The 26,847-nt window shown below is 48.5% G+C and overlaps 1 protein-coding gene and 1 pseudogene across 3 annotated transcripts in view; one reads left to right on the top strand and one right to left on the bottom strand.

Annotated features, from left to right (window-relative positions):
- The window catches only part of LOC141408000 (disco-interacting protein 2 homolog C-like), a 274,075-nt gene that overhangs the window by 17,701 nt on the left and 229,527 nt on the right, over nucleotides 1-26,847 (top strand). The gene's annotated exons all lie outside the window — the stretch shown is intronic.
- On the bottom strand, nucleotides 1,487-11,101 carry LOC135966383 (uncharacterized; annotated as a pseudogene).

The following is a 26,847-nucleotide window of genomic DNA, read 5'->3' as shown; positions in this document are numbered from 1 at the left end:
TATGAGTGTTGTGTGTGCATGTTGTGTTGTGAGTTACGTGTGTTGTGTGTTGTATGAGTGTTGTGTGTTGTATGAGTGTGTTGCATGTGCGTGTTGTATGTGAGTTGTGTGTTGTGTGTGCTGTATGAGTGCATTGTACGTGCGTGTTGTGTTGTATGTAAGTTACGTGTGCTGTATGTGTGTATGAGTGTGTTGTACGCACATGTTGTGTTGTGAGTTGCATGTATTGGTTATGTGTCGTATGAGTGTGTTATAAATGCACATTGTGTTGTGAGTCACATGTATTGGGTATGTGTTGTATAGGTTGTGTGTGTTTGTGTGCAGTGTGTGTTGTCAGTGTTGTATAAGCCCATTGTACATGCGTGTTGTGTTGTGTTGCATGTGAGTTGCATGTTGTCAGTGTGTGCCATGTGAGAGGCGTGGCATCCACATGACTGCTCCTCAGTGAGTCCTGCCTTGCAGCCCCTTCAAGCTTGTATCTTCCCGAGCAGCCTAGAAGCAGCAGCCTGTTTGCCTCTGCCCCTCCCCAGGGGGCCTCAGCCAGATCCTGTGCTCAGCCCCCGGCTGGGCAGTCTGCCTCTCTTGTCTCTCTCTCTTCTCTCTCATCGTCCTCCTGCGCCTCCTCCTTCTGGGGACCTGCATCCTTCCTCTGTGCTTCCTGGCAAGCCACACCTGGGACGTTGGAGTTCAGGCTGTCCTCCAAACCGTTTGCTCCTCTCTGAAGAGCGCCCCCCTTGACTGGCCGTGAGCAGCTGGAGTGGATTGCAGGGAAGGGAGGTGGGTGTTCGTTCCTGTAGAGACGCCAGGGTCTTACCTGGGGAGAAGGGAGCCTGCACTGGGCAGGCCGCCCTCCTGAGGAAGGGGATGGGGTGGGAGGAGGCTCTCGTGGACAAGGGGCCCACCTCCTGCCCTCCTTCCCTCTATCCCAGTCTGTTGTGAGGGAGGGCGGGACCCTAGGTGATTTCTATGCAGATCTTCAATTATCCACGCTGTGAAACAAATACTTCTGTTTTTAAGATCAGAGGAAATCTCCTTTGTTTCTCTGCCTTTTATTTTATTTTATTTTATTTTATTTTATTTTATTTGAGAAGGAGTTGCCCAGGCTAGAGTGCGGTGGCGTGATCTCGGCTCACTGCAACCTCCACCTCCCAGGTTTAAGCAATTCTCCTGCTTCAGCCTCCTAAGTAGCTGGGATTACAGGTGCCCGCCACCACATCCGGGTAATTTTTGCATTTTTAGTAGAGATGGGGTTTCACCATGTTGACCAGGCTGGTCTCAAACTCGTGACCTCAAGTGATCCACCCGCCTTGGCCTTCCAAGGGGTTGGGATTACAGGCGTGAGCCACCGTGCCCGGTCTGTCTGCCTCTTAGTTAGAACCTGTGTATTTTATGTTTTACATTTCACTTTTCTGGGTCAGAACAGTAGTGTTTCTTTTTCGTAGTGTTGCTATGAATGTCCTTTACGGTTAGGAGACTGGGTTGGCTGCCCACTGGAGAGTGGTATCACTGGGTCACGGTCACCATCTGCCGCAGCAGCGTCCAGAGTGTTTAGAGTCTTTCCTGGACGTAGACACCCTTTTGTCTGACATTCAGATAAAACCAATCACCGCATTCAGATAAAGAGGTCAGAGCTGGGAACCGTTAGTTCACATCCACCTCTCCCGAGAGTGTTCACGCCTCTTCCACGCGGGGCTAGGCTGCTGCTGAGCATGGTTCTGCTGGCTGTGGCTGTGGCCTCTTTCCTCAACCACAGCCATCGCAGGCCTGCCACAGTTTTTATTCTTCTAGAAGAGAATAGGCAACACAAGAGAAGCAAGGTATGTTAGATATGAAACCGTTAAAAATTATTTCCTCAAACATTGTATATATTTTTTGCCCATACCTAATTTGATAGCAATTTTAAAAAGATTAAAATGAAAAAAAAAATTCCCCTATATTAAGTCTTTGAAAGGCATCCAACTTAGTTTTCATACAATTATTCTCTCTTTGGAGTCATACTTTGTTGGTTTCAGTAATGTGTAACAAATGCACCAGCATAAACAGATTTAGGAGCAAACAACTGCTTCGTAATTATAGTTCAGCTCGCGGGGCCCAGCTGTGGGGGTGCAGCCTGCGCCTGCCTGTGCGCCAATAGGGCTGGTCACCTTGAGCATCTGGGAGTGTCTGGGTAAGTGAGGTCTGGGCAAGGCAGCGTCCACACACCTGCGTAGTTCTCACTTTGTCCACGTTATCCGGCAATGCCACAAAATTATCAAGTAAGTGTTCTCCAAGCGCATATTCAGTTAGTGTTTGGAAAGTGCATAGGTACCTCATACAGCACCTTTAAGAGGAACTAGGAGCCCAGGAATGAGAGCGGGTGTGAGGCCTGTACTCTCTTTGCACAGATAAAATATGCATGTGCATATCTGAGGCCAGAAAGTTAGATTGGGGCCAGAATGTGGAAGTCCTTACCTGTGGGATACTAGGGAACCACTGAGGGTTTCGGAGAGAATCGTGTCTCTGATGTGCGGCATGCCGTGGAGCCGGGGGGTGACAGGGCAGGCTCATGCAGGGCACTCGCCGTGGCCGGAGGAGGAGAGAAGGCAGCCAGTGAGCTGAGCAATTCGGTGCCTCGGTCAGGAGGGGAAGAGGGAGTACAGGAAGGCGGATGAAGCTGCGAGTCTGCACCCCGAGGTCGCCGTTGCGCTTTGCCGGAAATCAGGAGAAGCAAGTGTGGACCTGACTCAGAGATACTTAGAGACACCACTGCAAGCTGCAAGTTTGGAAATACAGGAGGAGGCTTGGGGAAAATCTGGAGCAGGGAGCATTTGGGAGCCTCTTAGGTAGAAGTGCAGGTCAAGTAGCCAGAGTGTGAGGCGTGCATGTCTGGAGAGAGGAGGCCAAAGGAAAGCCCACATTTGGAAATGGAGGAAGGGTTGGAAGACCCAGAGAAGGCCCTGCTTAGAATCCAGAGAAGAGCTGGATGGCGCAGTTCACTAAAGCCCAGAGCCGAGAGTTTCCAGGAGAAAGTCCCAAGTGTTGCTGAAAACCAGGGGGCAGGACTCCAGTTGGAGCCTGTGGGGGAGCCTGGCGGCCCTGATCCCTGAGAGCAGCCAGAGCCTGGGTGTCATGGTGGAAGTGGGTGGGAAGTGCAGGAAGCAGGTGGAGATGGTCCTTCAAGGCCTGGTGCTTCACACAGGTAGCCAGCTGTGGACCGAGACACAACTGGAGAGGGGCCTGAACCCAGAGCATCTCCAGGTGGAGGAGGGAGCCAGGAAGGGCAAAGGTATCCGGAAGAAAGGGGGCAGGCATGGAGCCAGGTCCCCAGGGAGGCTGCAGTCTTCTTTCTCTGTTCATGGACTGGTTGTTGGTTATTTTGAGTTCTCAAAGTCGTCCACTCGGTGCGGTCCAGAGAAAGTTCCCAGGGGTCTCAAGCCGGAGCAGGCCTTGTGCTTTTCCGAACACTGTGCGTGTTGACTCAGGGTTACCGTCAATGGCTAATTCTAGCGTGTCTTTTGTTGAAGTCTGCAGAGGAGCCTCAACCAGCACCGGCTTTTGAAGAACTTAGAAAACTTGTGTTCTTCTGATTCTGGGATTTTTGCCTGAAATGCCTCGTATATTTTTGGCTAGGTGTTGTTAGCACTTGTGTTACAGCATTTGGAGCTCTGTATTTTTGTGATGTGCTAGCTGTGAGGATGTTTAAAATTAGATTCCTAGAAATCAGGTTATAGGAGCTCTCGGCCATGCTTCATGGGTTATGTTTTGACCCCTCATAGTGGACCCCGTTGCAGTGGCTATTCTTAGTATTTGTGGAACACCTGACTGGTGATGCTAGGAGAATGTGATTTGTTTTCTTTGTAAGTCTAAAGTCTAACGACCTTGTAGAGTCTTTATACCTATCTCTTATAAATCAGCTGTAATATACTTGAAAATGTCCTCATTGTGCCCTTGAAAAGCAGGCTCACATTTTAAAAGTCATCCTTTTAAAATCCTTTTCTGCAGCCTGTGCCCTTTGTCTGTTTTGTTACCTTCACTGCAACATCATGAAACAGGGACAAGGGCTAGAATCTATTTCATACACAGAGCTTGAAACAGGGACAAGGACTAGAATCTCTGTTTCATACACAGAGCTGAACTGTGCTGAGCGACCTGCTATGCTGACGTCTGTTTCTGTCATGAGAGGGAACCCAGGCCTCTTGACTTTTCCTTTTGTACATTTTCAAAAAGAATATTTTTTCCTCTCTTGGGTCCATTCCATTGTGGGATTCTCTCCTAAGGCTGTTTCTTTGCGTTCCATTTTGACAAGTATGATTTATTTCTGAGATGATGAAAGGGCAGTGAAAAGGCCTGGGAAAGAGAAAGCAGGAAGAGAAGGAATCGTCTCATGATTTTAGTCAGAAGGAAATCACTCAGACAGAAACGCTATTCCAAGTGGGTCAGATCCCAGGAAGTGGGATTGAATAAGTGACATGATATCGCACAACTGTTTTACATTCTTGCTGTTGCCAGGGGTAACGAAAAGAACGAGTATATTCATTCCGAGGTCAAATATATATCTTTGCTGACTCTGACTATAATTAGCAGAATTCGTTCAGTTCAAGTTTGAGAATACCTTTACAGAAGAGGGTCTTCGTGCCCGTGTGCCTATTTCTATTTATATGTTCACACGTATTGGAGTATAAATGTGTGTGTGCTGTGTGTGAGACCTCATTATTTGAAACAAGAAATGTGCAGTAGAGCTTATTAATTACGGGAAGGTACATTTGGGGGATAAACCACTTTGTTTAGAATTGAATAATGGGGTCTTTGAGGGATGTATATATGTATGTGTGTTTGCATTTATGTGTATGAAAGTGTGTATTGCATGTATATGTGTTGTGCATGTATGTGTGCCTTTGTGTGTAATGTACATGTGCATGCATGTGTATATGTGTGCATGTGTATTTGTGTTGCATGTATGTGTGTGCATGTGTTACGTGTTTAGGCACGACTGCACATATGTGCAAGTAGGCATGCATGGATGCTCATGTGTATATAGTTATACATGTATATTTGTGCATGTTATGTCTACACACTTACGTATGTATGTGTGTCAGAATGTGTATGTATATGCATGTGTGTTTGAGTGTTGTGTGTATGCTTGTGCGTGTGTGTTTGAGTGTTGTATGTTTGTGTGCGTGTGTTTGAGTGTTGTGTGTATGTGTACGCGTCTGTTATGTGGTGGTATTATGTGATTATGTGAACGTGTGTGCATGTGTGAATGTATGTATTGCATATAGGTGTGCGTGTCCATGTGTGTGTGTGTGTGTGTGATATGTGTCTGTGCATGCATGCATGTGCACATTTGATTTGTGAATCCTCTCTGGGAGGGGCATGTTCCTGGAGACAGTGCATGGGATCCTCCGCTGTCCTCTCAGGGAGAGAGACATTGTGAAAGTTCGAGCCATTAGGTAAACATGCCTGATGTTCTATAAAATATATATTTAAATATACCACTGGGGTTAAATATATGTTAAATGGGTGCAAAGCTGTTATATTGCATTAAAAGTCATGTTAGTACTTCCTGGTTAAAGGCTTTGTGAAAGATTTCCTGTACATGGGACATAATACACCACACAGAATTACAGCAGGTCAATGGTATTTGCCAGGAGGTCTGGCTTATGATTGGTATTTCTAGTTGCAGACATGCAGGTTGAGCTTTGCTGGACTTAGAGGAGGGTCATTGACTCTGCCCACTGAATGATACCAGCGTCTCTGCTGCTTCCTTTTTCTGCCGGCTTCATCCAGAGCTGGGACAGCTGCTCTCAGACGCATTGTACTTTTTTCTACATAAAAATCTGCAGCATTTGTTAGCAGTCCAGTAGCAGACCGAGTGGCAGGTCCAGGGGCAGGTCCAGCGTCAGGTCCAGCATCAGGTCCAGCGGCAGGTCCAGCATCAGGTCCAGGAACAGGTTCAGCGGCAGGTCCAGCGACAGGTCCAGGGGCAGGTCCAGCAGCAGGTCCAGTGTCAGGTCCAGCGGCAGGTCCAGCCAACTTTCCACATGGCCCATGTGAAAATGTACCCTCTCCCTTCCATTTTTTAAAGCAGTATCATTAGTAGAGCCTACTGCCATTTCTCCTTGAGCTCCTCACAGTGGATGGTAAGCATTTGCTTTATTAAAGCAAAGTTCCGTGCTCTTTGTGCTAAGTCCCCTCTGCCTTTCTGTGAGAGGCTAGAATTGGGATCGACCCTCAGCTGTGCCAGAGCCTTGGTACATGTCTCAGTTCTGGAATCTACTCTGTGCTTGTTGCCTTCCATCCACCGACAGCCGTCTGTCTTCCTGTCACTCCTTCAACACGGAGTCCAGCAGAGTGCACACAGGTGAGCCTGTGTGAATGCTGGTTTTGTAGGATCTTATCGGGACCTTAGTCATCTTTTCACTAGGAAACCAGACACTGCAAAGGACTTAAAGAAAAGCCCAAAGAAGCCGTATCAGTAGAATCATAGAGACAGAATTCTACAACCATAGGAAGTGGCATTGATTATCATGAAATGTGCATTTATGTGAGGCATAGTAAAACATCACATTTCTTACTGGGTAAGAGCTTGGAAAAGATTATGAAAGTATAACTGACTCTACTCTTGTATCGTAGAACATGGTAAAATGATGCAAGGTGTTGTATAGAATGGAACAAACAGAATATAATTATATAGAGTAGCGCAGAATAGAACAAATAGCATAATGTTATATAGGGTAGCATAGAACAGAAGAAACAGTGTAACATTATGTAGTATAGTATACAATAGGAAAAATCGTATTACATGGTCTAGAATAGAACAAGTGGGATAGTATTGTAGAGTATACAGTTGAACTAATGACGTAGTATTGCATAGCATAATACAATCTAGATTAGAACACACAGCATAGTATTAATATTACGTAGTGTGGTGTGGAATAGTAGAGTCGCATGGCACAGAACAGAGAGGATAGTGTTCTGTAGCACTGATGCAGGAGTTTTGCTCTTTAGCTCAGCTGGGTCCAGGTTCTTGTCTAATGACCAGGAAGAAACAGGCACGGGGACATCGAAGAGTGAGTGCAGTGGAACTCGTTAAGCTAAAAGTTAAGCTCTCAGCGAAAAGAGGGGTCCTGAGAGCAGATTGCTGGTCGCCCCCTTCCCAGTTGACTACAAGGGCTTTTATATAGAAGCTGATGGGGCTGGTCTCGCTGTCTAAGGAGCAAATATCTGGTGGTTCCACCCCATTCCCTCGTGTGCATGGGGACCTTTAGTCTGCTGTGAGCATGTTTAGGAGGGCCCCCCCGTGCAAGTCCCCCTATCTGCACAAAACATGGGCTGGAGGCTCTCTGGGACCCTTCCCTTACTGTCTGCCTAAAGCAAGCTGGCTAACTCCTTTCTGTATAGAAGAAAATAGAATAGAATAGAACAGATAGTACAGCGTTTTATAGTATGGAGTGAAGCTGTAGTATTCTATCATAGAGAATGGAATAGTATAGAATAGAACAAACAGATCGTACTAGTGTAGTATAGAATAGTAGCCTCATGCAGCACGGAGCAGTGTTGTTCTCCCTATGTACAGAGTGTAACCACCAGGAGAGCGTTCTTCAGTGGGGCGTCACTGGCCCTTCATATTTCTTTGGTTCTGCGGAAATGAGGAGAGGAAGTTAATAGAGGGGGAGGAGGTTGGCTTTCTTACTTTTAAGGCGCTCATTACTTCTTGGGGATCATTTGATGGTCCCCTTTGGTAGTATTCTGTGAAGCAGTCTCTGTACTCTGTGTAGGGTGAAATGTGGAGCAGTCTGTGGACTCTGTGTAGGGTGAAATGTGGAGCAGTCTGTGGACTCTGTGTAGGGTGAAACATGAAGCAGTTGAGAAAGGATGAAGTCAGAAGTAGCTCAGCAGAGATGCACCAACTCTTACCTGGGAGACTGTGGAGCAGTCTGTGGACTCTGTGTAGGGTGAAATGAGGTGTTTTGTGTGAATTGTTGTCTCATGCCTGGCACATGGCAGAGCCTCCGTGGATCTTGCCGTCGTGAACCCTCTGATAACTTCTCTACAGTGCCCTCCACACTATAAATACCACACATTGTGGGAAGTCCGGGCCTTTTCAAAGGCTGGGTTTCATTTTAACAAAATTGTTATGCCCTGCTTATTTGGAATGGCCAGATCATCCTGCACTTCTGACTTCACCTGTCCAGCTGGGTACACCTCCCTGCGTGCTGCCAAGGTTTACGGCGGAATTCCCTGACGCCACTACCCTCACTGCCTGCACCTGAATCTGCTGTGGGGTCATTTCCTTATTGGACTTGTCTGGGGACCTCCTGAGGGGTGGATGGGTGAGGACTGGGTTATCTGGGGAAGGTGTTCATGGCATTCCTGTTTTCAGTTTGTGTCTCTGTTGGAAGAGATGCTTTTAGCACATCCGTTAATCCAGACGTGATTAGCAAGGAGTGTCTCTCCCAGGTAAGAGTTGGTGCATCTCTGCTGAGCTACTTCTGACTTCATCCTTTTTAAAGTCTGTTACAAAGAGAACTTTGGTTTCTCAAGGTTTAAGAATTGATGTCAAAGAGCAATTTAGTGTTCTTTTTGAGTCACCAGCCTTGCTGTGGATGATTCATGAGTCCTTGGTGGTTAGGGCCACAGCACAATCGGTGGGCCGTCTGTTCCCCACCCTGGTGGATACTTTCTCACCCAAAGAAATGTATTCTGTTAACATGTCTCAGTTAGAATATTTTAGTAGGAGACAGAGTTATGGCTCTTGTTTTAATTTGTAATAGATGATTACTGTAGCAGGGTCAAGGTTGAGACTTGCAGTGTAGCTCATGGAAAACATTGATTAGAAACACCCAAAATATATCACCAGCTTTGTTGCTGCAGCTCCAAGGGACTAGGAATGCATATATATTTTTTCTTTTGTTATTATTTATTATTTTTATTTTTGAGACAGAGTCTTGCTCTGTCACCCAGGCTGGATTGCAGTGGCATAATCTCAGCTCACTGTAACCTCTGCTTCCAGGGTTCAAGAGAATCTTGTGTCTCAGCCTCCCAAGTAGCTGGGATTACATGTGCCTGCCACCATGCCCAGCTAATTTTTGTATTTTTAGTAGAGACAGGGGTCTCACCGTGTTGGTCAGGCTGGTCTTGAACTCCTGACCTCAAGGGATCTGCCAACCTTGGCCTCCCAAAGTGCTTACATTACACACATGAGCCACTGTGCCTGGCCGCCATGATCATTTTAAATGTGGCACTGAATATCTGCCTTTTTTTTTTTTTTTTAAGAAGTGCAAATGTTACCTCTCACACCTCTATTCTGTTGCTGGCCTGGGCTGGCCAGCAGGGTTCCCAGGCTCGAGGCCATGTCTGAAGTGTTGTTGGACAGTGTGGATCTGTGACCCCTTGGTCTTTGGGGACGTGGGGCACCCCGAGACACCCACAGTCTTGCGAGGGCTTACGGCTCTGTGTGTGGCTGCTGTGAGGCAACCTTCGGTGGGGAGGAAGGAGAGCAGAACCCATCTGTCCTGGTGCGGAAAATGCCCAAGAAACCAAAGAAATGGTACAAAAAAAATCATCTGCCCTGGTGCCATTTCTGTAAAAAAAAAAAAAAAAAAAAAAAAAAAAAAATTCACTCTGAATGTGGTTCTGTGCTTGAGGAGGATAGAAAATACCTGGAAAGGCACAGAAAGTGTTCTTATGGGGTCAGCGCCGGGAAGTGGGATGGGAGGCTTGGGAGTGTGTGCAAAGGAGGAAGTGGCATATTTTATTCTAGTTTATTTGGTAGAGCAAGTGATGAAAGTGAAGCTTGAGTGATCAGAGTAGCTCGGCCTGGCCATGGGTAGATCCCAGCGTGTCCCGCCTCCCGCCTGCAGCTGCAGCTCTGTTTCTCCGTCACAAATGAGACAGGTGGCCTGAGGTTGTGGGCCGAGGAGGGGCAGCTCGGTGTTCCCAGCACCTGACTGTTCAGGCTGCTCTTGGGCCAGCCTGAGGGAAGGGGCGGAGGAGAGCTGGGAGGGTGCACAGTGCGTCCTCCTCCCCCGCCCTGGGACTGAGGTAAGCCCAGGCTGCTGTCAGGATGGAGGAAGATGCCCTCAGGACGGAGGAAGAGGCCGATGGAGTTTGGTCAGCGGCCAGTGTTGTCTTTCCCACAGGGGATACGCAGTGCCCCAACTAGCAGGAAAAAACTCTGCTTTAGTTTTTAAATTTTGCTCATTCTCTTTATCGTGCTGGTCATGGTAAGATTTGGATATTGTTGGTAGGAATCAGTGTCAATTGCGTACAGTTGACTATTGTCCAACACAAGCTTGAGCTTTGCGGGTCAACTTATAGGTGGATTTTTTCAACCAAACTCAGGGAGAAAATACAGTGTTCTGCCACGTGAAACGCATGTCGGAGGGCTGATTCTTTGTACACGCAGAAAATACAGTGTTCCTGCCATGTGAAACGCGTGTCGGAGGGCCGACTCTTTGTACACGCAGGTTCGGCAGGTCCACCTGTGGGGCTTGAATGTGCCTGGATTTGGTGTCCATGGGGTCCTGGAACCGACTCCCTGAGTCCAGCGAGGCTGGCCCCGGGATCGACTCCTTGAGGACAGCGAGGCTGGCCCCAGGACCGGCTCCCTGAGGACAGCGAGGCTGTTTCTAGTAGCAGGTGGTTTATTTTGTGTTTTCCCCCTGGCTCCACACCCCGTTCTCAAAGACACGGCTGTCACAGGGGGACCAGCTGGGGCAGGGGAAGAGTGGAGGGCACCTGGTAGAAGTGGCCGTGGACTCTCTTAGGAACGATAACCGTGACACCTACCGTAGACGAAGATGTTGTTGGTCTGCACTCTTCTCGTGTTGGTCTGGGGCATACAGTGGCCGTGGGCTGGTGTGGTCCACAGCCCCGGTCTGGGGCATGCAGTGGCTTTGGGCTGGTGTGGTCCACAGCCCCGGGCTCCGTGGTCCCTGACCCTGAAATCCCATCCGGTCCTGTGTCACCTTGGGCCAGCTGTCTCCTGAGGGGAAGGGAACAGGGAACAGCCCTCCCCGCATGGCCTCCCCAGCACCACCCACCCCCAGGACCTCCAGTGTTGACCCTGCTGGGGGCTCCTCTCTCCTGGGGGGACCTTGTCCCAACAAGAGGACTCCATGGGCTGCAGGAGGTGTCGAGCTATTTTCTCTCCTGGAACTGGGTTGCTGGCAGCTCCCAGATGCAGGAGGAAAGGCTCAGAAGTGCCTTCATAATAAGGAGTTGTTGACGTGAACTTTGGACAGCAAACACTGCTTACATTTCCTTTTCCATTTTGATGCGTTAATGGTGTGCGGCAACACCGTGACACACGGGGATGCAGGTGATGGGTGACCCCCCCGCAAGGGGGCCATGCACCTGTTTGATAAGAAGGCATGCTTCTCTTACTGCAAATAAAAGCTGTTAATGGTTTTCTGCCAGAAAGACCCTGTCCTTTATGTAGGATACATAGCGGATCATTTGGCAAGGGATTGGGGATTTGGGGTTAAACTAAAAACAAATTAATTTCATTTTGTAGCACTCTGAACCCATTTGAGTTAATTATTCATTGAGAATTTGAATAGCACACACTGTTCTGACTTCCAATTTCCCCCTAATGAACGGCATTTGCTGTAACATGACAAAACCCTTAGTCTTAGAATTACTGGGTAATGTGGAAAAAGTCAAAGTTGGTTCTCTGTTGTTTTGCTTTAAGGAAATTATATTACTTTGCAGCCACTTAGTTTTCTCCTTTCCAGTAAGAAAAATTGCTTTCTTACTACCTGAAAATTCGTGAAGGTCAAGGGGACACAGGCTGCAGTGCATTAAAAGCCACCATCAAATGTGGACGTGGACCGAGTTTTCCCCTGTTCTCTCCCACCATCAAATGTGGATGTGGACTCAGTTTCCCCCTGGTCTCGCCCATCATCAAATGTGGACTTTGACCCAGTTTCCCCGTGTTCTCGCCCATCATCAAACGTGGACGTGGACCCAGTTTCCCCCGTTCTTTCCCACCATCAAATGTGGACGTGGACCCAGCTTCCCCCTGTTCTTGCTAACCATCAAATGTGGACTTGGACACACTTTCCCTCTGTTCTTGCCCACCATCAAATGTGGACACGGATTCAGTTTCCCTCTGTTCTTGCCCACCATCAAATATAGATGTGGACCTAGTTACCTTCTGTTCTCACCCACCATCAAATGTGGGTATGGACCCAATTTCCTTCTGTTCTTGCCCACCATCAAATGTGGGCATGGACTCAGTTTCCCTCGGTTCGTGCCTACCTTGCCACCATGGCTCATTTCACAATCACTCAGGAAAGGAAGAAACATTATTTTTAATAGGCATGAAGGCAGTTGTTTTTAACCTAAGGAACAGGACATAATTCCAGCAATGGGAATGACCAGCCGAGTGGGTCTGTGTGAGGTTTGGAAGAAAAAAAGGATTTTAACTTCCCCTCTCTGTGTGTGCCCACCTCCCCCAGTTGAGAGTCACAGATTTAATTACTTTAATTTTGAGCTTAAAATAATTTGACAACCTAACAAAAACTACTACAGTCCTATAAAATTCTGCTGTGTGTTTGGTTTTTCAGTTGCTTTTCTGAATATGGTAAATGAATGCATTATGAGTTGTTATTTTAGTAATTGCTGTAAAAATTAATGTATGTTATAACCAAGTGTTATAAAGTTAATTTAGCACCAAAGGAAAGCTAAAGCTGCATTGATTTCCCAGTGTAGTTGTGCATAACAACGGCTCCATGAGGCAGGGGCTGTGACCCTGCAGTCTGGTGGGAGCAGGTGCCACCTGGCTGGTGCGTTCGCTGCCCGTCCCCTCTTGCTGCCAGGCAGCTTTGCAGTTTCCAGGCTATGCGGGAATTGAGGCCGGTGGTCAGTAAGAGACGGTGGGTAGTTGGGTGGTGCAGGTTGACGTGGGGTGGAAGGAGGCGTGGAGAGCCTGGGGAAGCCTGGACAGCAGCTCCGGTACCTGCACAGGGGAGCAGGGTGCAGCGGCACGGGACAGTGAGTAGCTCCTGGAAACAGCCGTTGGGGTTTTTATAGATGAGTCTGTCTTCAGCTCTGCATCCCTTTCCTGCTGAGTCCGGGTGGAGAGTGGAGGCGTCGAGCGCTTGTTTCTCCAGGTGAGGGCCCATCGGACACAGCCAGTGTTTCCTGGAGTCCCCTCACCTGGGAACGTGCCCCTGCTCTTTTCAGAACAAAAGAAATCTTAGTTAAACTTGACACATCACCTTTCCAGAAGGTGTTTAAGTCTGTATGCCTGTTAAGTCACCTAACTTTAAAAAGTAATGATACAATATGCTTCTTTTTAGGGGAGAGAACCTAGCTGATTTAAAAGATAAAATCAGAGGTTGGGGTCGCAGCATTGTGGAGGAGACTTGGTTTATGTCCTAGTGGGCAGCAGTGTTTCCTCAACTATGGTGTTTGCTCTATTATTACATTACAGAGGTGACACTTCAAGCATAGGGAAATGGAAGGCAAAACAGCGCCCCCATTCAGAGATAAACGTTATCAACATATTCATGCACTTCCTTCTGCTGTTTTTGCTCTTCACTTTTTATTTTAAGACCACGTTCGTAGGATGGATATATAATTGTTTATGGTGACTTTAAAAGCACCTTTCTTGCTAAAAAGAGTATTTTTTCAGTCTGGAAAATTTAGACAACATGTTTTGTTTAAAAATTAATTATAATACCACCGTGAAGTCATCAATGTTTTTATACATTTTCTTGGTCTCTTTATGGACTTAATAGATACAATTTAACAAATTGGAAATAACGTAATATTATGCATAAAATGTTTCTTGGCATTAGAGATGGAGCAGAGAGGAGGCACAGGGCTTCCCGCTGGCTGAGGTCCTCCCAGGGTGTGACCAGCAGCCTCCCAAGTTTAGGGTCTGCACGGAGTAAGATTTCTAAATTGCCTTACACCACAACCCCTGCAGCCACGCGTCCCTTTGATAAGGGGGTATACTCTGATAGATTTTTCAAGACAAGAGTTTGCTGGATCTGAGGCTGTTTCAGCTGCTTCTGGAGACGGCAGGTCTGGGACGTTTGTGCCAGCTCTCCCTCAAGACCCCACGGATGCCACATCCTCATCTTTTGGAACCCAGTGTTGTAGAGGAGAAATCTGAAGCCAGTTTGATTTTTGCTTCTTGGTAGGAAACTGATGTTTTCAGGCTTTTCCCCTTTATTTCCATAATGAAGATGATGTCCAACCTCATCCAGAGGTGTGTTTGTTACCTTGTCGGGAATGTCCAGCCCTTATGTCCCCCTTCAGGTCCTCAGTCCCTTTCTCAACTTCCTCGCAATCCTCCCCATCTCATCCATCTTCACTGTAATTCTGTTATTTTTTTTCATTTTTGTGCTCACTTTCCCATGCGACTTTTGTTCTTGTTTCACAGATGCCCGTGCCAAACTTTATGTCTGGGGCTCGAGGGCCGTGTTTTATTCTGTCTGCCTCTGCATGTACTTTTGAGAAGTGGGGTTGGAGGTTGCCCCCCAGGTGCTGTTTCAGCTGGACCTGCCCAGACTCTGTGAATTGGGGGCGTCGGGCAAATCCCATGTGGCTCTATGGTGGGCCGTGCCGCTGAACCGTACGTCTGAGGTTTGGGGGCCGTGTTTCATTCTGTCTGCCTCTGCATGTACTTTTGAGAAGTGAGGGTGGGGGTTGCCCCCTGGGTGTTTCAGCTGCACCTGCCCAGACTCCCTGAAGTGGGAAGGTCGGGCAGAACCCGTGTGGCACTACAGTGGGCTCTGGTGCTGACAGAGCAAGAAGCCGCACTCCCAGGACGTGCTTGCAGCTGTGGGCAGGACTGGGATTGTGACAGGATCATTTCCTTCTCTAAAATACATCTCAACTGTTATCCAGAGGGTTGGCTGTAGGCTTTCAACAGCTTCACTCTTCTTAGTTACCAGGAGACAATTCACTAAACAGAGTTGCTGTCAGGGTTTAATTAGGAATTTCTGCGAGAGGCTGGTGGTACAGCTCCCTCTTCAAGCCTCCTGCAGCCTACCCGTCCCCACTCTTGGGCCCAGCCACCTGCATTGGTCTGTGGAGACTGCACATTCTCTGTTCTCCTAAGGGGCTCCTGGACTTCGGGACAGCCTTGGTAAGTTGATGTGTAACTCCCAGTCTCTTCTCTCTTTAAGTAAGTACGTTCATGGAATCCTGATCTTCGAAATTGTTTCATCTTTGTAAAACAGCCATAGTTTCCTAAGCCACCTTGTGTCTGAGTGTGAATCACTTGTTATTTTTCACTGCAGAATGAACAGAACTGGAATCATAAGATTTAGAGGGTGATGAAAAGACAGAGGTTAGCATATTCCATTTTCTCACCTTTTCCTTACACTTTTTCCTTAAGTGCACCCCTCGTATGTCTGTGAAGTTCTTCCCAATTCTGTAACGTCACTCTATCCGCAAGTGGAACATTTGTGAACACTAACAAGTATTGATGTATACACCTCTGCAACCCCGCTGGAATTAATGCTTTTTATTTATGAATGGATGGTCATCAGATGGCCAGAGGGATTCCCTGTGAATTGCGGGGGTCCTCATGCCTGCTTGTGAGTGACATGCACATGGCGAGGGCTAGGGAATCTCAGTCTCTGTGATTTGAGTTTTGACATCGTTTACGCAAGGCAGGTGGATGACTCTTTGAGCTTGGCATGCTCCTGGGTGGCACAGCACAGCTGACATGGAGTGGGGCAAGGGCTTGTTCCACGAGTTTCTGTGTTTTTGTTTTTGTTGTTGTTGTTGTTGTTATTTTTTTTGAGATGGAGTCTCTCTCTGTCACTCAGGCTGGAGTGCAGTGGCGCGATCCAGGCTCACTGAAAGCTCCACCTCCCGTGTTCACACCATTCTCCTGCCTCAGCCTCCCGAGTAGCTGGGACTACAGGTGCCCACACCACGCCCTGCTAAATTTTTTGTATTTTTAGTAGAGACGAGGTTTCACAGTGTTAACCAGGATGGTCTCGATCTCCTGACATTGTGATCCACCCGCCTTGGCCTCCTGAAGTGCTGGGATTGCAGGCGTGAGCCACCGTGCCTGGCCTGTTTTTGTTTTTTTGAGACGGAGTCTTGCTCTGTCATCCAGATTGAAGTGCAGTGTCATGATCTAGGCTCACTGCAACCTCCACTCACTGCAACCTCTGCCTTTCAGTTCGAGCAATTCTCTTGCCTCAGCCCCCCTAGTAGCTGGGATTACAGGCATGTGCCACCATGCCTGGCTGTTTTTTGTATTTTTAGTAGAGACAGGATTTTGCCATGTTGGTCGGCTGGTCTTAAACTGTTGGCCCCATGTGATCCACCCGCCTTGGCCTCCCAAAGTGCTGAGATTACAGGCATGGGCCACTGCACCCGGCCCTGTGTTTGACTCTTAAATCTTCTTTTTCTTTTTAATATTTCTGTTTCTGGACGGCCACTCAGTGGATATGGAGGAAGAGTTCACAGATGTCCGTATTACATTTCTTACTTAAATTAGCCTCCCTTGAACACTGCTGTAGGGTACAGATGCATGAAAGGCTGAAAGGGTGGTTGCGTCCCAGTAAGTGTGAGCGTGGAGCTGGTCTGTGAGACCCCGGTGCCAGTGAAGGCACCCGTGTGAGATGGCCTGGGATGGGGGTGTTCAGAGCCCTGACCGTGGCACACACCCTTCAGCTTTGATGTTTCAGGCCATTGCTCTGGTCATCAGTGAGCAGAAGGTCTAACAGCAGTGATATTTATCACTAGCTGTGTTGGCCAATGTGTTAGGAGGGTGAACCTGTTTGACTTAAGCTGTTTGACGGGTTTGCATTTAAATAGACAACTGGTGACCTGGTGCCTGGACGCTTGCTCTGTGACTTGCCCTACGTGGCTTCTCCCTCTGGTATGTGTTAGATGAGATGGGCGTGTTTAGGGTGGTGTGGCCCTAGACTAGAAATGCAAACCCTGCCTCACCCCAGATCTGCCCCACCCCAGTGTGACTTTTGGAGATGGAGGCCCAGCATCCTTCACCTGCCCTCCAGGGTGATGCTGAGGATGCTGAGGTTTCAGAGCGCTGCTTTGTTGGCACTCCAGCAAGTCCTGCTTAAAGAGGCCAGGATCTGAAATGGCAGGTTACCACATTGTATAGCAGAAAAATAGAAACGTTTCCTTAGAATGGGCGTAGGAAGAAAAATGATTTCCTTCACCATATCTGGAAAAGATTTCAAATTAGCAGGCACTATTTGGAATTATTAGTGGTCTCCTGTATTTCTTATCTTTTTTTTTTGTTTTTTCTTTATTTTGATACAGGGTCTCACCCTGATGCCCAGGCTGGAGTGCAGTGGTGCAATCTTGGCTCCCTGCAACCTCTGCCTCCTGGACTCAGGTGATCGTCTCACCTCAGCCCCCTGAGTATCTGGGACTACAGGCACGATACCATACCTGGCTATTTTTTTTTTTTTTTTTTTTTGTAGAGACGAGTCTTGCTATGTTGCCCAGGGTGGTCTCAAATTCAAGCATTTGTCCTGCCTCAGTCTCCCAAAATGCTTCTGTACCCCTGACCCAACAAGGAAGGACAAGAGGCGTGAGCCACACTCCTGGCCTCCTGTCTTTCCTTGTTGGAGCAGGGATGTAGAAGCACTTGCCGCAGCTGACTTGAGTATATCTCGTTTTGCTTTGTTTTCGTCACGGGTAACCTGGCAGTGCTGTGCACCAGTGCTGCTGGCCAGTTGTTTTTTCGATGGACTGGCAGAAAATCAATCTGAGACCCGGGTTCCTTTCTCCCCGGGTACTGACCAGGTGGGAGAGGAAGGACGTTATCTGAGTATCAACTTCATGAGGGCTGGTGGGGAAACGTCAACTTTAAGGTGCCTGGGATCTAAGGCATGGAACCCAGAGTGCAGCGGAACATAGGGGATGTATCCTTGGGAGCAGAGACGTGCGGGCCAGTGCCCTCGTTCCTGGCAGGTTCTGAGTGCAAGAAAAGGTTAGTGACCCAGCCGAAGTCACGGAGCAACCTGCCAAGACCTGCCTGGATGTGTGGCTGGCATCTGTGCTGGCCCCAAAACTGCCCATTTGGGGATTCCTTGCAGTTTCAGACCCATCTAGGGGTCCGGAGAGGGTCCCAACCATGACCTCAAAGAAAGAGGTGTTGCCTTGAGATCCTCCAAGGTGAGGGTAGGAATTTTTTTTTTTGTTTCAATTAGCAATAATTTGTTGTGAATGATCTTGGACCTATTTTCCACTTCTTTGTATAGGAAGAGAGACAGAATAAAAAGTCTCAATGTGCCAGATGCCATGTAATGAAGTCGTGGGTTTAACATTGTTGATTATTATGTAACATCACGTTAAGTGGAACATATTCACACGTGTCCACAGCGTGTGCGTGTGCCCAGTCCGATGAGCACGTTGGGTTGGGGTCGCTGCTGGTTCATGCAGCCCCTCTGGGTGGTGCTTTCTCTGTGACTTGCCCAACACCGTTGCTGCTGCCTCTGTTGGAGTTCAGCCTTGACCGGCCTTGCTGCCACCAGGTTCTCGGGGCCTGTGCACCCTCTTCCCCGCGCGCACCCTCTACCCCGCGTGCACGTTCTTCCTGGGGCACACCCTCGTCTCCGCGAGCACCCTCGTCCTCTGTCCTGCCCACCCGGGGTCTGCTGTGTGTTTCTACTCAGCCCATGCCTGCCTCTTGCTGTGAGCTCAGTTTATTGAGGTGCGGTGAGAAACCAACAGAGGGGAGCAGTGTCCCAGCTTGTCAGGGCAGGAGGGAGCCTTGGGCATCTCTTCCCCAACTCTGGCGACCCACCCTTCGCGATATAGTGCTGGGGAGAGAGGTGAGTTCTAAAGGTAAGACGGCCGTGATTTCCTGAGTCTTAATTACCTAACACTGGGTCATCTGCCATGTCGCCTCATCGAAGGGCACCTCTAGAGACAAAGCAAAGCCTCTGGTGGCCGTGGGCGGGGTGGCCATGCCTGTCTGTGGGTTCTGTAGAACCTACCCAAAGCCCCTCCAGCCGTGGGGATGTTCAGGCACTTGCCGCCTGTAGGAAGTGTGCGTTAGCCACGTGGTAGGTGCGGACGCCTGGAGGGATAGGCACAGGCCCACAGGCGTGGTGAGTGTGGGAGATTTAGCCACGTGGGGACGTGTGGCGGGATAGGCACAGGACCACAGACGTGGCGGGTGTGAGAGAAAGTGCACAGAGTGCCCAGCAGATGGCGTGTGGTCAGCGGAAGCCGTGAACACAGGCCGGGCTCGGGAGACACATTTGGAAATACACTTTAAGCAACATCAATGGATAATGCTGCGATTTGGTTTCCTCCCGTGGTCCAAAACATGTTCTAGAGATGCCGCTGCTTTGTGTGTACCTGAGACAAGGGTCTAAATGTATTAGGGCCTTGATGTAATCTGTAAGACAGGTACAAAATGCCTATTTCAACGAGGCACTGAACAAGAAAGCGTGCTCTATTCAGTGCAATGAGAATGCTTCATTGTCATAGGCAAAGTAAAATGCCTCCAAGGCGAGCTTGCCATGTGTTTAATGACCTTGGACACGAGCCTCCTAAACCTGCCAGAAAGTGCTTCCAGCGTGGTTTCATGCAGTGGTTTCATGCAGTGGCTTCAGTGGAGAATGTGCATATGTGGCTGATACTGAGAGCTGCGCAGCACCCTCCTGACCTGACGCATGCCCATGTGTGGACCGTGAGCCGGGCAGCACCCTCCCGACCTGACGCATCCCCACGTGTGGGCCATGAGCCGGGCATCCTGACCTGACAGGTCCGCATGTGTGGACCATGAGCCGGGCAGCACCCTCTTGACCTGACGGGTCTCCTTGTGCCCATTGTGGGACCTCCGTCAGTCAAACAAGTGACACATGTCAAACTGAATGCAGGGAGGAGGGTCCAGGATTGCACGCAGGCTCCATGTCTCATCCTTCTGAGGCCTTCTGGGAAGCCAGGAGGGCAGTGGGGTCTTTTGCGTGTTTCCTCCTGGTGGCTATGAATTTGTACCAATGGCTTTTTGCAAAAGGGCCCGGAGGCGGAATCAGACCCTGTCTTAGAAAGGATGACGTCTTCACGGGCACCTCTTTCCGCCACTCTAGTGCTCCTGTGATTTTTCAATATGTGCACCCTGCAGACTTCAGCCTGTTGGTGTCTTGGGGGAATAGATACCAGGATTGTTCCAATGTGTGCAAACCTGAAACAGGAATTTCTCTGCGTTAAGTTGGTCACCAAAATGGGAGGTAAGGGGAGAGGGGAAGGAACTTCTTGGCCTCATCAGCCCTTTTCTTGAAACTCACAGTCAAACTTTGTCAAATTCTAGATGATGGTGCTTTAGTCGATGCATTTATGTATGTTATGTCTTGTTTTCTGAGTATGGTGCTTCGAGAATTTAAATATTAAGGTGAAATTGCCATGCACGGTTGAATTGGCACCATAATTTGACTCTCTGTAAAGCCTTTTGGTTTTCTGTTAGAGTGACTTACCATTTTTTGAGTTAACTGAAACAAACTCTGCTGTCAGCACGAAGGAACCACTGTCTAGTTAGGACATCCAATTAAATAGAATTCTCCTAAATAGAGCGTGCTCTTTTCATAAATTTTAAAAATTCATCTATTCATCAAACACATATTGAGTACTTATCACCCTGGTTGCTAGTCACTGTTCATATATATTTTTAAGGAATTACTTCCACCTAGCTCTGAAATAACATTGTATTTAGAATTTAGCCCAGAGGTGATTAAGCATGAACTTTTCTCAGCAGTCTTGTTTTCATTTTTACTTGATAACATGTTCTCAGACTCGGTGCCCAGCTGACGTTACTGTGCATTGCCCCAGGCACACACCTGGCCGGCGCTGTGTCTCTGGGGCTTTAGAGCAGGAAGGAAGGGCTGCCAGGTGTCTGGCCCTTCCATGTTTCCCTGGGGGAAGGATTAGGCCTTGGGCAGGAGTCTTGGCTTGTCTTACTGGATTAGCTGGTGTCATTCAGTCAGCTCTGCCTTGGTGTTAAGCTCTGGACTGACTCTGACCTCTGAGTGGCAGAGGAGAGGATGGCGTTTTAGAATCAGTCATGCAGACCGGGGCACCCAGCAGGTCTCGGATAAAAAGTGGTGGCAATTGATCACTTCCCTTTTTGGGAGAACTGTGTGGATTGACTCAGACCTCTTTCTTTTGATTTTATCTTGAGACTTTGCAGAAGCAAAAATGCCTTTAAAAAAAATTAAATGATGGGCTTTTGTAATGTTTGTGTCTCCCCAAGATTCACAAGTTGGAATCCTCACCCGCGAGGAGATAGTGCTAGGAGGGGGAGCTTTGGGCGGTGAGGAGGTCGTGAGGGTCTCATAAATGGGATTTGTGCCCTCAGAAAAGGGACTACAGAGAGCTCCCTCGCTCCTTCCATGGTGTGCGGACCCAGTGAGAAGCGCCGTCTATGAACCAGGAAGCCCTCACCAGGCAAACCTGTCAGGCCTTGACTATGGACTTCCCAGTCTGAGACTGAGACTGAGAGCTGTGAGAAATGAACTTGTGTCATTTGCCAGCCCCTGCCCAGCCTGTGGTGTGTTGTTAGAGCAGCCTGGGTGAACGAAGGCAGGTCGTGAATTTTCTGTCATGCTTTCTGGCTTCAGATACTTGCTAGGGAGATGTCACCATCTTACCCAGGTGGAAGTGTCTGGAATCAGACGTTCCGTTATGATTTGACCTTGTTCTTGCCCCACGCCTGTGCCGTTCGCACCTCCAGGTGTCTCGGCTGCCCGCGGCCCCTCCAGACGTTTCTGATTCGGGGTGTGGTGCTGGTCGCGGCCGTGCCGTCAGTGACCAGGAGTAGGAGCTCGCGCCCCTCGTGAAGCAGCAGCCTCACCCGGAAGCTGCCGAGAAGCATTTGACAGAAGGTGATCGCGCCTCGAGACTGAAACTTCCTGTTTACAGGGAATGGAGGTGCATAGTAGGGAATTTCATGATGGCCCTAGAAACAGATGCCTCTGGGGTAGGGGATATTCTGCAGGACAATGCAATGATCTTCTCGAAAAGTGAAGATCACAGATAAAAGGGGTGCGAGGCTGTCCCTGACTAAGACGGGGAAGGAGAGTCACTCAGCACAGTGTGTGGCCCGGATAGAAAAGACGTTTTCGGAACGATTGTGCTACCTGAACATAACCTGGACAACGATGCTCTGAAATCATTCTTGTCTGCTGATGATGGTACTGCGGCTGCAGAGGGGCCTTTATTCCTAGGGAACGTGTGCCTGAGGACTCGGTGAGGCAGCAGGAGCCTCTCACCTTCAAGTGGCTCCAGAGAAGAAACAAATCTGTCTCTCTGTCTGATCTACAGAGAGAGTGAGAAAGCAAATCTAACGAAATGTTAGCAGTTGTTGGAGCTCCACGTGGAGAAAACTTGACCACTCGTTGTACTGTTCTTCCACTTTTTAAATATGTTTGAACATTTTCATAATGAAAATGTGGGAAAGTAAAAATAAATCTGGAAATTAGAACGGAAGTGAGCCCAGCCAAGTGCTCTTGGGTTCAGCCGGGAAGAGCCAACGGTCCGTTGGTGTTCTCTCGACTCGTCGTGGGGATTTCCTCCTCCTGGGTTCACCACCTAGTTTTCCTTGTGGTAGTTATTTTATACATAGCTATGAGCATAGGTGATACTGAAAACACACGTTTAGTGTGGTTTGTCATTAAGAATTTGGAGAACTGGCTAAATAAACCACTTGTACAGAGTTGAGATGAGCACTACCTGCCTCAGCGTCTGTGGTAACAGCTTCATTTGGGTGCAGAGCTTGGCAGAGGTTTGAGTGACTCTGTCTCGATGGTCCTCTGTCAGAGGACAAGGTTAAGCATCACCACCGAGGGCCCTGTTGAGCCTCTGGGCTGGAAGTAACCTCCCCCTGGCTGGTGAGGCAGCCTCTGAGGGCCTTTCCTGACAAAGCCCTTCACTGAGCTGCAGTTTGGCCATCTCTGCCCTCACCTCCCCGACTGCAGGGCCTCGAGGTCTCACCACCTCCAGCCTGAGCACCCAGTGCCCAGGGGCAATTTCCCACCTTCCCTGGGGGCTCAGGATTCTGGCTCCCGGGGCAGTGCCCGCAGCTGGGCCCCTCCTCCTGGGCTGGGGGTAAGGCTGGCCACGGCCTCCTGCTATGTCCCACTGGCCACTTCACCGCAGCTGCAGCCCTCACTGGGTGGCCCCTCCTGCTTCTGTTGGATGAGGAGATGCAGGCCTTCACCGAGGCTTCCTGGCCTCGCCCCTGCTGGCCCCAAGGCTGTGCCGCTTCCCCCTTCCCAGCCCCTGGTCTCTGTACAGTGTCTGTCCAGGATGTCTGTCCATCTGTCCTTGACATTCTGTCCAGAAGCAGCCACTGTCATCTTAGTTTGTGAGGGGCGAGCAGAGGCCAGGTGCGGTCGATGTGGAGATGCTCATGCACTTCAGTGTGCAGGGAAGTGAGTTCCTTCATATCTACAGCCTCTGCACAGCCAGCTGGGAGCTCACCCCATTCACAGGTGGATGTGCCTTGTTTTTTGGCCCAATCACCTGCATTAACTCAGAAGAATCACAGTTTCCTGCTTTTCTGTCTTTCGTGACCGTCCACCTCCCTCCTCTGCCTGGGGCTGAATGGTGGGGTCTGTCATGGGTTCGTGGGACCCTCTGTTCTTGTGCGGCCACCAGGAACTGTTATCCGGGCTGATTCCACAGGAGGAGTTTGGGGTGAGCTCCTGAGCGAGAGTTGGGAAGACTGACGTCTGTGTAAACCTTGCTTGTTCATGGTTATTCCTCTCAGTCTTCTTAAATTGTGAAAAATTGAGGACCATTTTGAAATATGGATTTAGGTATGGATTGGTGAGGAGAGAACGTTGATCTAATTGGGTTTACGTTTTGTGTGATAATTTTACACTATCCTTGGGAAAAACTGAAGATGTTGACAGGGTCATGAGAATCGTTTCTTTCTTTCTTTCTTTCTTTTCTTTTCTTTTTTTTTTTTTTTTTTTTTTTGAGATGGAGTCTCACTCTTGTTGCCCAGGCTGGAGTGCAATGGTGCAATCTCGGCTCACTGCAAACTCTGCCTCCTGGGTTCAAACAATTCTCCTGCCTCAGTCCCCCAGTAGCTGAGATTATAGGCGCTCACCACCACGTCCAGCTAATTTTTTGTATTTTTGGCAGAGATGGGGTTTTGCTCTTAAGGGCATTGTTCATTAAGTATTAATTGGTGGCCTGCCGTTGAACTAATGTTAGTGTAGTGCTGACATCATCAGCCATGGCAGAAACTTACTTGGCATCCCTGGAAAAGAGGGCAGGGAAGCATAGTGCCCTGACACCACCTCATTCTCCAGTGCTACTTCCAACTCTGAGCTGATGGTCATTATGAGTGGATCTGCCCTGGACAATTAGTTTAGTGCAGCTGCCTTGGACAGTCAGGTTAAAAGTAACAAACCGTCACAAAACTCAGCTAATAAAATGTGAGGAGAGACATGGGACACCAGGAAGGGGTGAGGCCTGTCTCCCTGTGTGCCATCTGTGTGGAGCCTCAGTACCTAGGGGACAGCGTTTACACAGAGCCCCAGGTTTTTATTAGCATTTCCCTGAATAAAATGTCACTTGTGAGCTGCGGACTGGGAGGCTTTTTCTGATTATTAGGTTTCGTAATGTGGGATCATCAGTAGGCAAGGTGGGCCTGAGGGCCATAGGATCTGGAGACTGTCCAGGGCTGCTTTCTGGGGATGACAGGCTTGTCCCTTCAGCAGTCAAGACACCAAAGAGAGTCTTTCTGAGAATAAAAGAGAGAAGCTTTTAAGGAAAAAGGCAGTTTCTCTCTCTGTTTGGGAGTTGAGTGCATTTTCCTACATTTACTCGGAGATGTTCCTTGGTTCCCACCATGTGCCATCGCCCCGCTATGGGGTAGGGTCACCCCACCGCGTACCTAACCCAGGAAAACTCCTCTGCAGTTATTTCAGAGGCTGTGTGCATTTCTCTTGCCTCAACGGGTAGAGTGAGTTTTTCTTCCTACTGTTTTTAGTCAGTTTTCTTAATCTAGCCTGTTACTGGGATAAGTTCCAGAGACGAGCAGTTTTAAAAACAATCTTTGTACGTTGCGTAGAGAGCAGTCCACCTGTAACCAGTTTGTTCCTGGAGGTACCACAGTGGCCTTGGTTACGCGAGGGCCCCGTGGCTCAGGATGGGCCGAGGAAGGAGTGCGTGAGCAGTGGGCACTGGCCGGAGGCAGGGGAGGCGTGGCCACCTGTGGCTCGAACTCCCCCCATCCACTCTACCGCACCGCTGGGACGTGAACATTCTCGCCCTGGACGTTTTGTCTGAATGTTCAGTGCCCAGGCTCTTGGGTACACAGGCGGCCCCGGGTTTTATTTCAAAAGGGTGTCGCGAACAGTGAAGTAACCCACGTGCCTAAGCTTTGATTGACATGAAGGAATGTAGAGGCTGCTGAAATCCTGGTCATTTTAGAACAAAGTATTTTATTAACAGTTTTCTAAAAGAAAGAAATCATTAAAAAATTGATCCCTGTTGAGGTAGAAGGATCTCGTCCTCATGCTCCTCAGTTCCTTCCAGAATCAGCTTCCAGTTCAGCTGCAGAACAGGTTCTGGTGGTGGCTGGAGCAGCCCAGGCACGTGCCGTCGGGTCTAAGTTCACACTGGTGCCCGTGTGGTCTCCAGTTACGGTGCGGGCCGTGGGGTCTGAGTTCACACCATTGCCCATGTGGTCTCCAGTTACGGTGCTGGCCATGGAGTCTGAGTTCACACTGGTGCCTGCGTGGTCTTCAGTTACAGTGCTGGCCATTTGTGCCTTTCTGGGAAGTTAGAAGGAGGATCATTTCATCACGTCTCTGTCCTCCCACACCTGATCTATGCTGGGCCACCGTGAATTCTTCCTTTTAACTGTTTCTCTCATCACGGGCAACACTGGTGTTCTGTGGTCAATGTTTGCCATTTCTGAAAACGGATTCTGTGTTTCTTTATATAATCACCTGGTCTCTTTTACGAATTTCGCTTTTCTTTAAGAAAATCATCGTGCTTTTATCTCTTCAATCTCAACTCTGTTCCCTGACACAGGCTCTTACCAGCTCGAAAATTAAAAGTAATCTTTGATTATACTTAATACTTTCTAAAGTTTTCAAAAGTTTATCAGCATGTGGGTTACTGAACATTGACTGTTTATTTAATGGAAAATTAGATTCTAAGTAGAGTATTAGAGTGAAAATGATCTTTTGATTTTATTAAAATATTCAGGTAAAAATATTAAAATGCCTTCGCCAAACTTCATGCCTGTGTAGCGTGAAAACATTAAGCTGCTCTCTGCTCCCGGGAATGCATGAGTAGAGTATGTGTTTGAAAGCGTCATTCCAGTCTTAAGTTTTAGGTATTCTTAAAGGGGTTGGCTGGAGAAGTGACATTTAGCATTGAGTGAACGTTTGACAAAGATTTGTCTCGATATAAAAATAGTTAAAAACAATCTTTAGTGTTTCCTTTCAGGGTTCACCCGTTAAAGAATGGTCTTGTAAAAAACTCATCGAGAGTGTCGGCGCCCAGAGGTGCTACCTTGCCCACAGTTGTGTCATCTGCTGTCACCAGGCGACACGCCCAGCGTTTAGCTGCACGTCAGATGTGGCCACGGGGCCACAGGACATCCCTGCGGACGGATGTTCTTATGCAGATTAATGAGGATGGAGACCGCTGCAGAACTGTAAGCCCCCCAGGGGCTGACGGAAGCCTGGGAATACCCGAGACACCAGAGTCGCTGCTGCCCTGGGTGGAAGGAAACCTGCCCTGGAAGATGGGAAATGCAATAAGGAGAAAGTACCAGGGTACATGATGCTGTGAAAACGGAGATGTTTTAATTAAATTAACAATTAAAATCATTTTAATTATGTGAATTATTTGAATTCATGTTAGTTCTTTTTAGGAAATTAA

Source organism: Macaca fascicularis, chromosome 11 (genome assembly GCF_037993035.2).
Source record: "Macaca fascicularis isolate 582-1 chromosome 11, T2T-MFA8v1.1".
Lineage (NCBI taxonomy): Eukaryota > Metazoa > Chordata > Mammalia > Primates > Cercopithecidae > Macaca > Macaca fascicularis.
The sequence above is the reverse complement of the archived record's forward strand: the minus strand, read 5'-3'. Positions and strand labels throughout refer to the sequence as shown.